Genomic DNA, 14490 nt, shown 5'->3' with positions numbered 1-14490 from the left:
AAGGATGCATAAGTTTGAACGTGTGGTATGGTTTGGATTTATTGAAAAAAACAACAACTTTACATTTGTACCTGCTGCTATCAGTGCTGATTCTGGCTAATAAGACAAAGGCTATGTTTTTGTATTGCTTTTCATCCTTGATAGCATTCAAATATTTTAGATTGATAAAAATCTTTAGCCCTGTAGTTACATTGTAATGAGCTATTAGCAGGGCCTTATCTTGCTTAAAAATATTTTGTAGAATGAAATACCTTGTGAACAGGAGATCCTTGGTCATGTGACAGTTCTGTTTCCTTAGAGACAACAGCAGTGTGTAGTGCATTAGGATGCTTATTCAGTAGAGAAAGGAAGAGACGTTTGCTACAGAGCGCAAAGGTTTGGCATGTTTGCTTCCCTTTCTGTTGTGTTGCTTTAGCTTAAAAGGGCTAGTAGGATCTTTGCATGCCGTAAGGATGCAAGAGCTCATTGTTAAGGCAGAGTTAACTTCTCTGAATACGGTTTTAAAACGTAACCCTTGTATGTGCTTATTTGTAGTTAACATTACAGACTAGTGAGAGTGATGCCATTAACAGAGCTGTAGCATGACCATGCTGTTTGGTTTTATTTGTTTCTGTCTGTTGCAAACAGATTGCAATAACAGCTCATGTAGGGACATTGCATGGGAGGTATTATTGAACAGGCTGTAATTGGTAACTTACTGAATGGTTAAGTTTCCATCTTTGTTAGACCTTCCTAAAATGATTCAAGAATAAAGTCTTGAGGAAGTAAAATATAACTGTATATCCTGTTTACAGTCAGAATTATTATGATTAGATTATTCATACAAAATATGGCATTAGTAGAAAGTAACAGAGTTGTCAATGGCATTATCTCATGCCAGGTAATATGAATGTTCCACTTTACAGGGAATGAATGCAGGGATGTGTTAATGAACTCATTGGATTTATGTCAGTGACTAACAGTATTAAATATTATTCCTACTTACAAGTAAAAGACTCTAACTGGCAGTAAAATGTTCCCTAATGTTTTATAGTCAAGATACTGTGTACAAATAAATTGTATTATATAACTGATTAATAATTAATTCATATTAAAATAATTCAGAACTACATTGTGTGTATTTTCAAGTAGTCACTATATGAAGCTGAGTTTTCATGTAAGTGTATCCCATGAGATTGGGAACTAGTCCTTTTCTAAAACTTGAACAAATTAATTATAATACACTGTTAGATTTTCAATTGATTTTTAACTTTTTAGCATTTTTATTTTACTAGTCTGCTGATTATTTTATCGGAAGCTCAAATAACCTATTTTAACTGCACAGAAGTCTCAGTAATCTAGAGGACAGTTTAGGGTATCTAGTAATTCATTCAGCCAGATATCTGTAGCTTAGCTATTTTGAAAAATAAAAATAATGTTAAAACCCTTGGCTATTTTTCCCAGTGACAGGTGGTAATGTAATATCAGGTTGAGTGACAGGAGGCTGTTATCCTGCCATTAGCAATGAATGATTAAGTAGTAAAAATATTACACTAGCCAAAGATGATGATGATAAAAATCTCCTTTGGCAAACATTCAGTCTGCTATTGTTGGCTTATACATTTAACCCAAATTGTTGGATTACACATTAAGTTTTCCTGCTCCCTATCCCCCATTCCCCAAGAGAGCTTTTGACTGGGCTATTAATTAGTAAGAGCAGAAAATTAGATAGGAATCAAAAACAGATACAAGCTCCATACTGGGGGAAGTTACTTAAAAAATGATTTAGGAGGACAGCATTTCCCAACCCTAATCCACACCAATCAACCCCCCCACACATTGAGTAGTTTAAGCACAGACCATTAGCAGTTTCCCCATCATTTGTAATAAGAAACAGGCCAAAACTGCAACTACCAATGAATTGGAACTGGGTCATAACTATGCAAACTATCATAAAACCTTTTAAAAGTAGCTCACATGGTTTGCAGTGGAATAGAAGGGTTGTCACCGATTTTTACACTATGGTTGTTGTAACCTCCCCTTTTTGTGGGAACAGATTGTTGGCTCGGCATAAGTGATTTTTTCTTTTGGTGCTCACCTTGGGAAAGTATGAGCAATTATTTAAGACTCTCCATTCCTTCTCATAAATATACTGTCAGAATGTAGTATTATACAACGAAGAATTGCTGACTGTCATACTAACACTTGTACTCGGAAGGCAAAATAAAAATGCCCTCTGCCTTCCTGGAATGATAGTTGTATCAATTATTATAATAACTATATAATCATTGTTCACAAAAGTTAAAAAAAAATTGGAGACTGCATACTTACGGAGCTGGTAAAGAACTGCGGAGCCTTTTATTTCTAGGTCTTCGCTATTTCAATAGCCAAAAGGCTTCATATTTGAAGGTTGTTTGAACCACCTGAAATGAATTGGTGGACATAGGTCCATATGTTATAAAGGCAGCTTGGTACTACTGGTCTCCTTGTTGGCATGCTCATCAGAGAACTCAAATATCGAATAAGCCATAGAAACGAATGTCTCTTTTCATTCCTAGAGTTGATTTCTCCAGAACGTCATTTAGACATATCTGAGCTGGTAACAAGATAATTTGCCTGGCCACTTCCTGTGCTTTGCCTGTTCTGTGGATAAACAAAGGATTTGAGTCTCCAGAGCTCTCCTGGATATCTCCTACCAAAATAAATTCACTTTAAAATAAAAAACATGGTTGAAAAAACACAGTATGCTTCTTCCCTCTCCTACTCTCTTCTGCCTGTTTTAAAATGTATAGAAGCATTTGCAGAATGGGGAACCTATGAAAAGGAAGTTAGGAAAACAAAGTTTGTTTTAGGATCTTTCTTAAAGATCTTTTTTGTTTCTGTTTCCCTTGCAATACTATAAAAATTGGCCCTCAACCATAAGCACTGATTATAAGTAGAATTATAGGTTTACATTGGATTGCCTTCCTCAAATGCAGTTCTTAACTTGCTGTAAAACTGTGGCATGGTAAGTCAGAATATATATATATGGCTTGAATTTCATTTTAAAGGTGAACTGCGAAGGCTAAAAGTGTGCCCTTTTTCTTCTTGACTGTAAATAAAGACAGCCCTCTATTTTATTTTATGCTAGAAATATCAGGTACCAATTTCCTACTCTTTGCTGGAGGATTTTGATAAATCTTTGGAGGATCTGAATGGTGACATCAAAACTCAATACTGAAACCTGAGCAGCAGCTCTCCCAGGGTCCCTACGAGCTAAAATAAGCACCTAAATAGAGCAGAGATGAAATGGGAATTGATTTGAATCTTCAGATGCCCTGAGGCGCTGTCTGCACTTGCGTGGAAACCATGTAATTCTACTCTGAAAGGTGACTGTATAAAAATGGTTCCTTCTTATTCAGAACTGATCCCTGGATGCATTTAGAGTCACATCTGCTCACTTCTGTAACTAAAATAAATGTTAGCTCTGAAGTGCCATCAGATCTGTGGAAAAGTGGGTCAGATTATGTTATGGCTCATGCATCATCAACAGAATCGTTAACTTCAAACTGGAGAGCCAAATCCTCCTATCATTTATACCTCCTATCATAATTCCACTGAGGAAAAGAGAGTTGTGCCAGTGTAAGTGAGGGCAGAATTTGGTCTTCATTATCTTTGCTGGTGATGCACAAGCCAGAAAGAATCCATCTTGTCTTAGGGTACGTCTACACTTACCTGCCGGTTCGACGCGGAGAGTTCGACTTTTCGGAGTTCGAACTATCGCGTCTGATCTAGACGCGATAGTTCGAACTCCAGAAGCGCCGCGGTCGACTCCGGTACTCCACCTCGGCAAAAGGAGTTGGCGGAGTCGACGGGGGAGCCGCGGAGTTCGACCCTGCCGCGTCTGGACGGGTGAGTTGTTCGAATTAGGGTACTTCGAATTCAGCTACGCTATTCACGTAGCTGAATTTGCGTACCCTAATTCGACCCCCGCCCTTAGTGTAGACCTGCCCTTAGATTCCAGGTTAGATTTGAACATCAGACAGAATAACCATGTACTTTCTTGTAAACTGAAGAAAGCTAAACTGGGAGTAATGAAGAAACAATAAATCTAAAACTCAACAATGCCATTGTTATACTAATGGAGCAAAACTCTGTAAGATGATGTGCTGTTGGGTTTTTTAAAGAAAAGTTTTCTAACCTAAGCTCCTACCTCAGAAAATTGTTTAAGCACAGGTCTAAGACAGCAGTTTTAGTGCATCCATACTAATTCTTGGAGCATATCAGAAAGCTGTTTAAATAGTTTATCAAATATGGCTCCCTGAAAAGTGTATATAGAAGCCCCCTCTCATCTGGAGACCAGGAGAGCTACAGCTGAGGTTTCTTCAGCTGTGATATGTTTATTCAGGACATCTAAACGTTGGCTCCACTCTCTCCTGCAGTGAGAAAAATCAGAACCAGATGGGCTGGATCCTCAGGTCCAGCTGAGCTCTTCTTGGTGCAGGATTCAAAGGAGAAGCAAAGATGGTTGCCCTAGATGCTGAATTGTCAGCAAGGGATAGCTGGAGTGCAGCTGCACTCCTGTTCCATCTCCCCCACTTTTTGCCATGTCCAGAGGTTGCTACCTGGTGATTCCCTTGCAGTGTAACGAGGGCTGTAAGTACAGCTGAGGACCTAGTCCTATATTTCTAATGAATGTATATTTTAAAGGGGTGGGAGAGCCAAAAAAGACCAAGCCTTTTAAAAACAAGAGTAAGACCATCATTTTTAAAGGGGGAAATACAATTTTATTTTTGAGGGATTTTTTGAATCCTGTCACTCGGTCACTTACCACACTGGCGCCTCCTGTTGGCCGTTTTGGGAATTAGCTCTGGTCAGCGGGTGTGCCCTCTGGTGGTGGTGGCTCTTCTGTCCTCATCTCCACCTGCAAACCCACTGCAGTTCATAGAATCATAGAATATGACGGTTGGAAGAGACCTCAGGAGGTCATCTAGTCAAATCCCCTGCTCAAAGCAGGACCAATACCAACTAAATCATACCAGCCAGGGCTTTGTCAAGATGGGCCTTAAAAACCCCTCAGGATGGAGATTCCACCACCTCCCTAGGTAACCCGTTCCAGTGCTTCACCACCCTCCTAGTGAAATAGTGTTTCCTAATATCCAGTCTAGCCCTTCCCCACTGAAACTTGAAACCATTGCTTCTTGTTCTGTCATCTGCCACCACTGAGAATAGCTGAGCTCCATTCTCTTTGGAATCCCCTTCAGGTAGTTGAAGGCTGCTGTCAAATACCCCTTCACTCTTCTCTTCTGCAGACTAAACAAGCCCGGTTCCCTCAACCTCTCCTCATAAGTCATGTGCCCCAGCCCCCTAATCATTTTCGTTTCCCTCTGCTGGACTCTCTCCAATTTGTCCACATTCCTTCTGTTTTGTGGGGACCAATACTTCCCCAATAGAGGGGAATAATCACTTCCCTCAATCTGCTGGCAGTGCTTCTACTAATACAGCCCAGTATGCCGTCGGCCTTCTTGGCAACAGGGGCACACTGCTGACTCATATCCAGCTTCTTGTCCACTGTAATTCCCGGGTCCTTTTCTGCAGAACTGCTGCTTAGCCAGCCTGTAGCAGTCACTGGGATTCTTCCGCCCAAAGTGCAGAACTCTGCACTTGTCCTTGTTGAGCCTCATCAGATTTATTATGGCCCAATCCTCCAATTTGTCTAGGTCACTCTGGACCCTATCCCTACCCTCCAGCATATCTACCTCTCCCCCCAGCTTAGTGTCATCTGCAAACTTGCTGAGAGTGCAATCTATCCCATCATCCAGATCAGTAATAAAGATATTGAACAAAACCAGCCCCAGGACCGACCCCTGGGGCACTCCGCTTGATACTGGCTGCCAACTAGATATCGAGCCTTTGATCACTTCATTCTAAGACCACTCGCTCCAGGAAGCAAGAGTATATCACCACCTTCCTCTTTTTCTGTATGAGGCAAGGTTCTTTCTTGGTTGTGAAATACTGAGTTTTTAAATAGGTTTTCCTTCTCTCTCTTTGTCCTCTGTCCACGCTTGGTATAGAATAGATATATCTCAACCATTCTCATAGTCTAATTAGTTTATTCTTTCATTCAGTAGTGTGCAAGAAAGCAGAGAATCGGTATTTAGATTGGAATAGTAAATAATGGTGTTCATATATATAAACATTAGGCTGTACAGAAAAAGGAAGAATCGTACGTTCACTTCCTCCTACTTAGCAATAGATACTGCAGACAAGGGCCGACGCAGTAGCTAATGATGAGAATTTCATCTCCTAAATAATATAACAAACATGTAAGGATAGGAAACATTTGAGAGGAAAATTCATCCTTCTAGTTCTGTGTTAACAAACGGTGTTTTCAAAGGTATACTATGACCTATTAATGTCCAGGTTGATCTGTTTCAAAGCAAATGGGTAGATGACAGGTTTAACACACATTTTTCTGAAAGCATTTTCAGCATTTGTTAAACTCTTTAGGCACAGAGTGGAGAAGTAAGACTGTTGGTTAGGGAATGGCCTGAAGGTGTTTTAATCTAAATGTTATTTAATAATAGCCCTATAGACTGTTTCCCCTGAAGACCTATGAGAATCTACCTTCAATTTTCCCCTTTGCTGAAAGCTCTCTCTCACCTTTTAACTTGGTCTTCTAAAGCTATTGTGAGAAGAGGACTAATTAGTAGATGTGTCACAAACTTTGTGTAACTTTGGGCATCCATCTGTTCCACAGCTGTAAAAGTGGGGAGAGAAATATTTGTCTGCCTCTGGGGTGTCTGAAGATAAATTCATTCATGTGCAAGCCTATTAGCAACAGAGCAGCTTGCAAACAGATTGGTTCAAGATCAGAAACACTGTGCAAGTAAAGAGCTTGGATGAGTTTTTCTATCAGCTCACATGATACTTTACTCTTCCTTATAGATGGGCCAACACATGAATTTGCTAAACTCTTTGGGAAACTCTGATTCTCTATTTTTCACTGGAAGAAAGTTTCAGCCAAAAAAATGTGTCAAGTTCTAGTAATAATGACTAGGAGGGAAGGGAGCAGGTAGATCACAGTAACAGAAGTAAGACTCTGCAGATACAGAGGCTTGCATCATACAGAATGTGATGGTTCTGAATTATTTCTAGTAGGGCTGTCAAGTGATTAAAAAAATTAATCACAATTAATCACACAATTAAAAAAATTAATTGTGATTAATTGCACTGTTAAACAATAATAGAATACCATTTATTTAAATATTTGTGAATGTTTTCTACATTTTCAAATATGTTGATTTCAGTTACAACACAGGATATAAAGTGTACAGTGCTCACTTTATATTTATTTTTGATTACAAGTATTTGCACTGTAAAAAACCAAAAGAAATAGTATTTTCAATTCACCTAATACAAGTACTGTAGTGCAATCTCTTTATCATGAAAGCTGAACTTACAAATGTAGAATTATGTTAAAAAAAACCCACATTCAAAAATAAAACACTGTAAAATTTTAGAGCCTGCAAGTCCACTCAGTCCTACTCCTTATTCAGCCAATTGCTCAGACAAACAAGTTTGCTTACATTTGCAGGAGATAATGCTGCCTGCTTCTTGTTTACAATGTCACCTGAAAGTGAGAACAGGCATTCTCATGGCACTGTTGTAACTGGCATCACAAGATATTTACGTGCCAGATGTGCTAAAGATTCATATGTCCCTTCTGGGTTCTACTTGATAACAATTCAAAGCAGTGCAGACCAACGCTTGGGTTCATTTTCATCATCTGAGTCAGATGCCCCCAGCAGAAGGTTGATTTTCTTTTTTGGTGGTTCGGGTTCTGTAGTTTCTGCATTGGAGTGTTGCTCTGGCCTGTACTATACAGGAGGTCAAACTAGATGATCACAATGGTCTCTTCTGACCTTGGAACCTATTAATCCTTCTCCATTGCATCAGACACAACCTGCTTGTCTTCACTTTCATGGCCTGTTCCGACGCTACCTACTAGTTGTCTTATGATATCAGGATGTTGGCTCTGCCTCTGCTCTACCAACGATACCAGCCTTCATTGCACCTTACTGCTTTCTCATGCTGCCCCTCACACATAGGAGGAGCTCCCCATACACCGATACTATTGCCAGCTATGCTGACCAATGTTGTCTCTTTGTTTCCTTGTATTCTTGTGTGTGTCTGTCCATGTCCATTTGTTGTCTCTTGTCTTATACTTGGATTGTAAGCTCAGTGGGGCAGCGGCCATCTTGTTCTGTGTTTGTACAATGCCTAGCATGATGGGATCCTGATCTATGACTAGGTCTCCTAGGTTCTATGGTAATGCAAATAATATTGTTTTCATGTGGTTCACTCCAGTCTGGCTGTTTGTATTCATTTGTTGTTGTATACAGTTCTATGCTTAGATTGTAAGCGCTCTGTCTTTTTGGTGTGTGTTTGTACAGTGCTTAGTACAATGGGTTCTTGGTCCATGACTGGGGTCCTAGGCACGTCCACATTACACATGATAAATAATAATTACTGAAAAAGTCACTACTTTAGAAACATGCCACGTCATTGCACCAAACCTGAGCCAGTGATTCACACCAGGTTAACGCTTCACATATTAAAAAAAAACAAGAGAAAGCATAAGATTTCAGATACATTCATTTTATACCTGTATAAGTACAGTGGTCTACCATTTTAAAAAAGTCTATCATGTAATTTCCCTGATTATTTCCTATAGAAGGGTGGTATTTCAGACATTCCTATGTGATAACTCTTAGCATATGTTGGCATTTACTTCAGTGTTGACCACTGTGCGTTCAAAATATTTACTTTTCTAAATTGCTGCAGTGTGTAGTTGGTGGTGGTATAATATTTTTCAAATTAATGATATTTTATATGAAATACATGTGACGGGTTTGGTCACAGAGATCCTCTTGGGGCTGCCACTTGATGTGCTGAGACTACCTCTGAGCCCATTTTCCCTGCCAGCTTGGGACTTCAGTACCCTGTCTTGTTGAGCCAGACACACTAGCCTCCTGCAAACACAGACCCAGGTCTGAACCACGTTCTCCAAAGCTGCAGACTTAAGTGAAAACAGCTTAAGAAGTGCTCCTGTCTCCAGCACCCAGATACCCAGTTCCCAATGACCTTTTGCATGAAGCATATTCCAATCACATTATATTCACACTCATTAGCATATTTTCATAAAATCGTATGGAGTGCAATGTCACAATACACTCTAGGTCTTATCTGTGGGATGGGAGTAGAGATTTGAGATGTCATGGTACACTTCTGACATGGACAGACTTCTGACCTCTCCGGGCTGAAATCACAGCCTCACCTTACTCCTTTAGGATGAGGGGCCTACTTAATTCCCCCCTCTACCCTCCCCTCCTCTCCCCCCAGAGGTCAATAGCTCTGAGTTCCAGATGTGACTGATGGATTGTTCTGCTTCATCACTGAACCATTTTGCTGATGGTTTTGTGAGTATTGTGGCAACCTTTTGTCTACAAACACTGTTAGATTGACACCTTCATTTCATTCTACCTTCACATTGTCCTCAGTGATCACAGTGATATATATAGCTCAGTGGTTTGAGCATTGGCCTGCTAAACCCAGGGTTGAGAATTCAATCCTTGAAGAGACCATTTGGGGATTTAGTTGGGGATTGGTCCTGCTTTGAGCAGGGGGTTGGACTAGATGACCTCCTGAGGTCCCTTCCAATTCTATGACACTTCTGTATACTAATGAAGCAACAAGTGAGGAAACTGAATGATAGCAGTGGAAAACTTGCTCTCAATCAGATCAGTTGGTGAGGGATAGCTCAGTGGTTTGAGCATTGGCCTGCTAAAAACCCAGGGTTGTGAGTTCAATCCTTGAGGGGGCCACTTGGGGATCTGGGGCAAAAATTGGTCCTGCTAGTGAAGGCAGGGGGCTGGACTCGGTGACCTTTCAAGGTCCCGTCCAGTTCTAGAAGATTGGTATATCTCCAATTATTACCTTTAGTTACATTTTAGAGAATTTTTACTTTTCTTCGCTGTGCTGACAGAGGCAAATAAGTAATTCCTTTCCTTTGCTACAGATCAACAGTGTCCCATACAGGGGAACTGTTCAGAGTGGAAGACAGTCTGGTCAATTCTGCTTGCCTCAGTTGGGTTAGAGTTGATTTTTTGTAATCTGTACGCTTTTCTGAAAAGATCCATCAAATTTGGGCTGACCGGGCCCAGCACAGTGAAGGTATTACTGAGTTCCTCTTATTTATTGAAGTCTTAGATGTATTGAGAGAGTTGTATCCATTGCCTGTATGCTGAACTCTTGTCCCCAAGGCCGACTGAAGACCTGCAAGGATTTTAGGCCTATTACTGAGGGAGATTATTCACACTTCCTTTCACCACCCTTAAATGGTGGGGAACTTCCTACTCAGGGAACTAGATAGTGACATTAACACGCAATCAGGGGCAGCTCCAGACACCAGCACGCCAAGCGCGTGCCTGGGGCGGCAAGCCACGGGGGGCGCTCTGCTGGTCACCGCGAGGGCGGCAGGCAGGCTGCCTTCGGTGGCTTGCCTACGGAGGGTCCGCTGGTCCCGCGGCTTCGGCGGACCTCCCGCAGGCTGCCGCCAAATCCGCGGGACTGGGGACCTCCGGCAGGCAAGCCGCCGAAGGCAGCCTGCCTGCCGTGCTTGGGGCGGCAAAATACCTAGAGCCGCCCCTGCACGCAATTACTGATCAATCTCAGCTTCTCACTTTTAGGGAGGATTATTGAGAATAGGTGAAGTTGAAGCAACTTCAGTGTCTTCAGGACCTTATGATCCCTACTACCTGTCTGTTTTTAGACTTGTGTTTAGTACAGACACAGTTTTATCTGTAGCTGACTCTCTCTTCTTGGCAATAAACAAAGACAAAAATAAGGGATCCTTGTTAATTTTTATTCGAACTATAGCAATTAATCACCTGTGAGATTGTGTTGACTTGTTTGAGAAATTGGTGAGGGGAATGGGAAGGACCTTCAGTGGGGTTCATTTTTCCCTTTCTCAGAGATGGCCAAAGGATTGTAAAGAGTACTTTTCTTCCCCAGGAGTTTTCACGTGCAGATTCCATATGGTTCCTGCTCATCGTTCTTACCTTTGATTGACTCTTACTGTTTCATCATTTTTTAGCAGGAAGCAGAGGTTTAATTAAGTCTTATTTTGAAGAGGTTATTTCTTTGCTTAATGGTGTAAGGTGCCCGTACGCTGGTATGATGTATGTTTACCTGCCACAGTGAGAGAAGCCTTAAAAACAAATGAGCAGATGACAGAAGAGATGAAGATGATAAATTATAAATATACATACCAAAATTAAAAGAAAAGATAAAATAAATATTAGGATTAGAAAACACTGAATTTTGTAATGTTCCCTAAGCAGTTTATTTAGGGCATTCATCAATCAGACTTAGTACTACGACATTCATGAAAAATAAAGATCCCTTTGACAAAATAGCCTAATAGATTTTTAGTGCATAAAATAAACAGTCAAGAATACATCAACAACCATGGGGAAACTGTTTCCTGAACTTGGTGATAGAGACCATTGATGAGGAAAGTGCTGCAAATGGATACATTGCTAAATCTCATACCCATATACTGCTTCATTCTGTGAAACGTTTATCCCTGTCTCTGCAAATCTGTTTAGAATGGAAATAATTCTTGTGACCTCGCTGTGCTAGGTGGTGCACAAACGCACTGAAGGGCATGGTCCCGGCTCTGAAGAGCTTACAAATTCCTTTCCTAAATTCTTTTCTTGTGATAAGTAGGAAGGAAATTCAAGGTGGCTGCTTCTCTGGTTTGACTCTGTACTTTCTGAATCATTAAGTGACTTCTAGTTCTGGAAGTTAGAAATCTTTCTGAGTATACTCAATAGCTACGTGGATAGTTAAATTCCCCGTGAGAATAGAATTCTTCTGCTTAGATAGCCTTGATATTTGATTCAGGAATTTTTTTTTCTTGTTCTCTTTTCCTGCTGCTCTATAGCAGATGCCCAGAGTTGTCTCCTTTGTTGGGGGAACTCAAGTAAGTTTCTTTTAATCAGAAGTTTTGGAATAATGGGCTTGCCCTGGACTAACAGTAATGGTGCCATTTTCTTTTACTCCACCAGACTGCTTCTGCTTCAGTATTAGAGCATCCTTCTGAAGACAGCTTTTTTATTACTTCTGTTAGTACTGTGTGCATGATTACAGCACACTACTGATTTCATGAACAAATGGCTTTTCTATCTTGGTTACATAAGGAAATGGAGTGCCACCTTAAGAATGTTCAAGGTTTTTTTGGAATATGTTCAGTAAAATGTCTAAATGACCCCAAGAAAAGAGCTGGACTTAGGAAGGCTCTAGTGTGTGTAGTAAAGAAGACAGAATTCTGCAAGCAGAAATCTTTTAGCCACATGTTCATATTTAGACATTTTTTCCCTATATCATTATCACTGTGAGTGGGATTTTAGGTGGAAAATTGAGGACAGTGGTATTTATAGAACTGGAAAGAACCTATGGAGATGCCTCTTAATGAAGCTGAGAGCAGATTGAGAATGCTGAGTTACGTCTTTTATTATGAAAGAAGTTGCCTAACAGCAGCATTATAATAAAAAAATTGACTTTGACACCACATACCAACACAACATATATTTAAACCTTCAGAAGGTGAAAATAATTATACCCCTAATAAATGCAATTGCTTACTGTGAGTTGCATTAATTTAAATGAATTCTGCAAAAAATCCCTGCACCTCATAATATATAATATATATTGCCATTTTTACAGACAGCAAGAGAGAACATTTATGTATGCTCTTGCTCTTTTGTGGATTTTGGGTATGGATGTACTGTACACTCGCCCAACAGGTTGGAAGTGCACTGGGAACTGATCATTGTTGCCTTAGTGCATATTTTGCTGAGGTTCATTTTGTTATGCTCCTTGCTTTACATCTGTCTTCACAATTCAATAACACATACATCCCACTTACTACAAATAAATAGTATTTATACAGCAGCAGGGGTATACATTGCACTTTATGTAAAGACAGTTTATAAGGAGACAGTTTGTGTCCCAAAGAGTGCATAATATAAGCATCATGATGCATTGACAAAAATTGGGGAAGTGAGTTGTGACCCAAAAATGTTTGGGTTGTTTAGGTCAGGGGGTTTCTTGTTAGGACCCATGGAGGGAGAATTAATGGAGGAACCCTAGATCTTGCCACCCCTCAGAGTTCTTCATCTTCACCAGATGAGGCTGTCTCTCCAGAGTCCTTGTCTCGCCTCTGCCTCCCCAGTACTTCAGAGTTTTTTCAGGACCTCATGAAGTGGTGGCCAGTTCTGTAGGGGCGCAGGTGGAACTTGTGCAAGAGAATCCATGCACTTTCCTAATATTAGACTCCTGCCCCAGGAAGTGTTGTGCACAGATGATACCAAGTCCCTCAATAAGATTTTGACTGTTTCTTTACCCATCTAGTTCCTGATTCTTTGGTGGTTTAATGAGAGGTCCCATCAACCCCATCTTAAGGCCACTCCCAAAGATAAGACATTTAAGAGACTGATTTATACAACCAAACGGTTTATTCTACTGCCACTCTTCAAATGAGAGTTGCTAATTATTAGGTTCTTTTGTCAAAATATAACTTTATTAGTTTATCTGCCATTTCTAAATTTGCTGACAAATTGTCAGAGGAGTATAAAGAACAGTTTTTAGTTTTGGTTTCAGAGGGATATCTTACAGCTCATGCATACCTCAAGGCAGCAATAGATGCTGCTGATATGGCTTTGCATTCTGTGGTCACTGCAATCTCCATGCAGCGTTATTCTTCACTACAGGCTTCTGGCATTCCAAGGGAGCTGCAGAACACTTCATATAAACATATTAGAGCTCCAAGCTATTCTTCAGGTCTGCAAAATGTTTGTCCAGCATCAGGAACTAGGTGGTACAAGTTCTTACATAGAACACCACTACCTTGTTCTGTCTGCAAGGAAGTGACATGGTCGCCTGTACATACTTGTTCTGCTTACTATACCATCAGTCAGGCCTCTTGTAATGATGCAACTTTGGCAAGTTGGTGTTACAGTCTCTGTTCAGATGATTCAAAGTCCCTCCACCTACAAGGGAACTGCTGGTGAGTCACCTGCTGTGGAATATATATGTGCACAATCACTCAGAGTTTCAAAAAACAGTTACTTACGCATACAGTAAGTGTGGTTCTTCAACATACATTTTCCATTGCACATACATATATTCCACGACCCTTCCAACTTCCCTGCTACATTGAACATTACATATGCCAGTGCGAAGGAACAATGAGGGAAGTGATGACCACACCTCTTTTATGCCCTTGCCTGAGAGCATGAGAAGAGCAGGAGCACATGTCTCCTAGTTGTACTGCAGGCAGAAATCTGACTCAAGTGCATTGGGTGCACAAACACCTGCTGTGGAATGTATATGTGCACAACATATTGAAGAACAACAGTTACCGTGCAGATAAATAACCGTTTTTACCTTCATTTTAACCTGACA

At 40.5% G+C, this 14490-nt stretch overlaps 1 protein-coding gene across 7 annotated transcripts in view; it reads left to right on the top strand.

Annotated features, from left to right (window-relative positions):
• Nucleotides 1-14490, top strand: part of DTNB (dystrobrevin beta) — a 354166-nt gene that overhangs the window by 183099 nt on the left and 156577 nt on the right. The gene's annotated exons all lie outside the window — the stretch shown is intronic.

This window comes from Mauremys mutica, chromosome 3 (genome assembly GCF_020497125.1).
Source record: "Mauremys mutica isolate MM-2020 ecotype Southern chromosome 3, ASM2049712v1, whole genome shotgun sequence".
Classification (NCBI taxonomy): Eukaryota; Metazoa; Chordata; order Testudines; family Geoemydidae; genus Mauremys; species Mauremys mutica.
The sequence above is the reverse complement of the archived record's forward strand: the minus strand, read 5'-3'. Positions and strand labels throughout refer to the sequence as shown.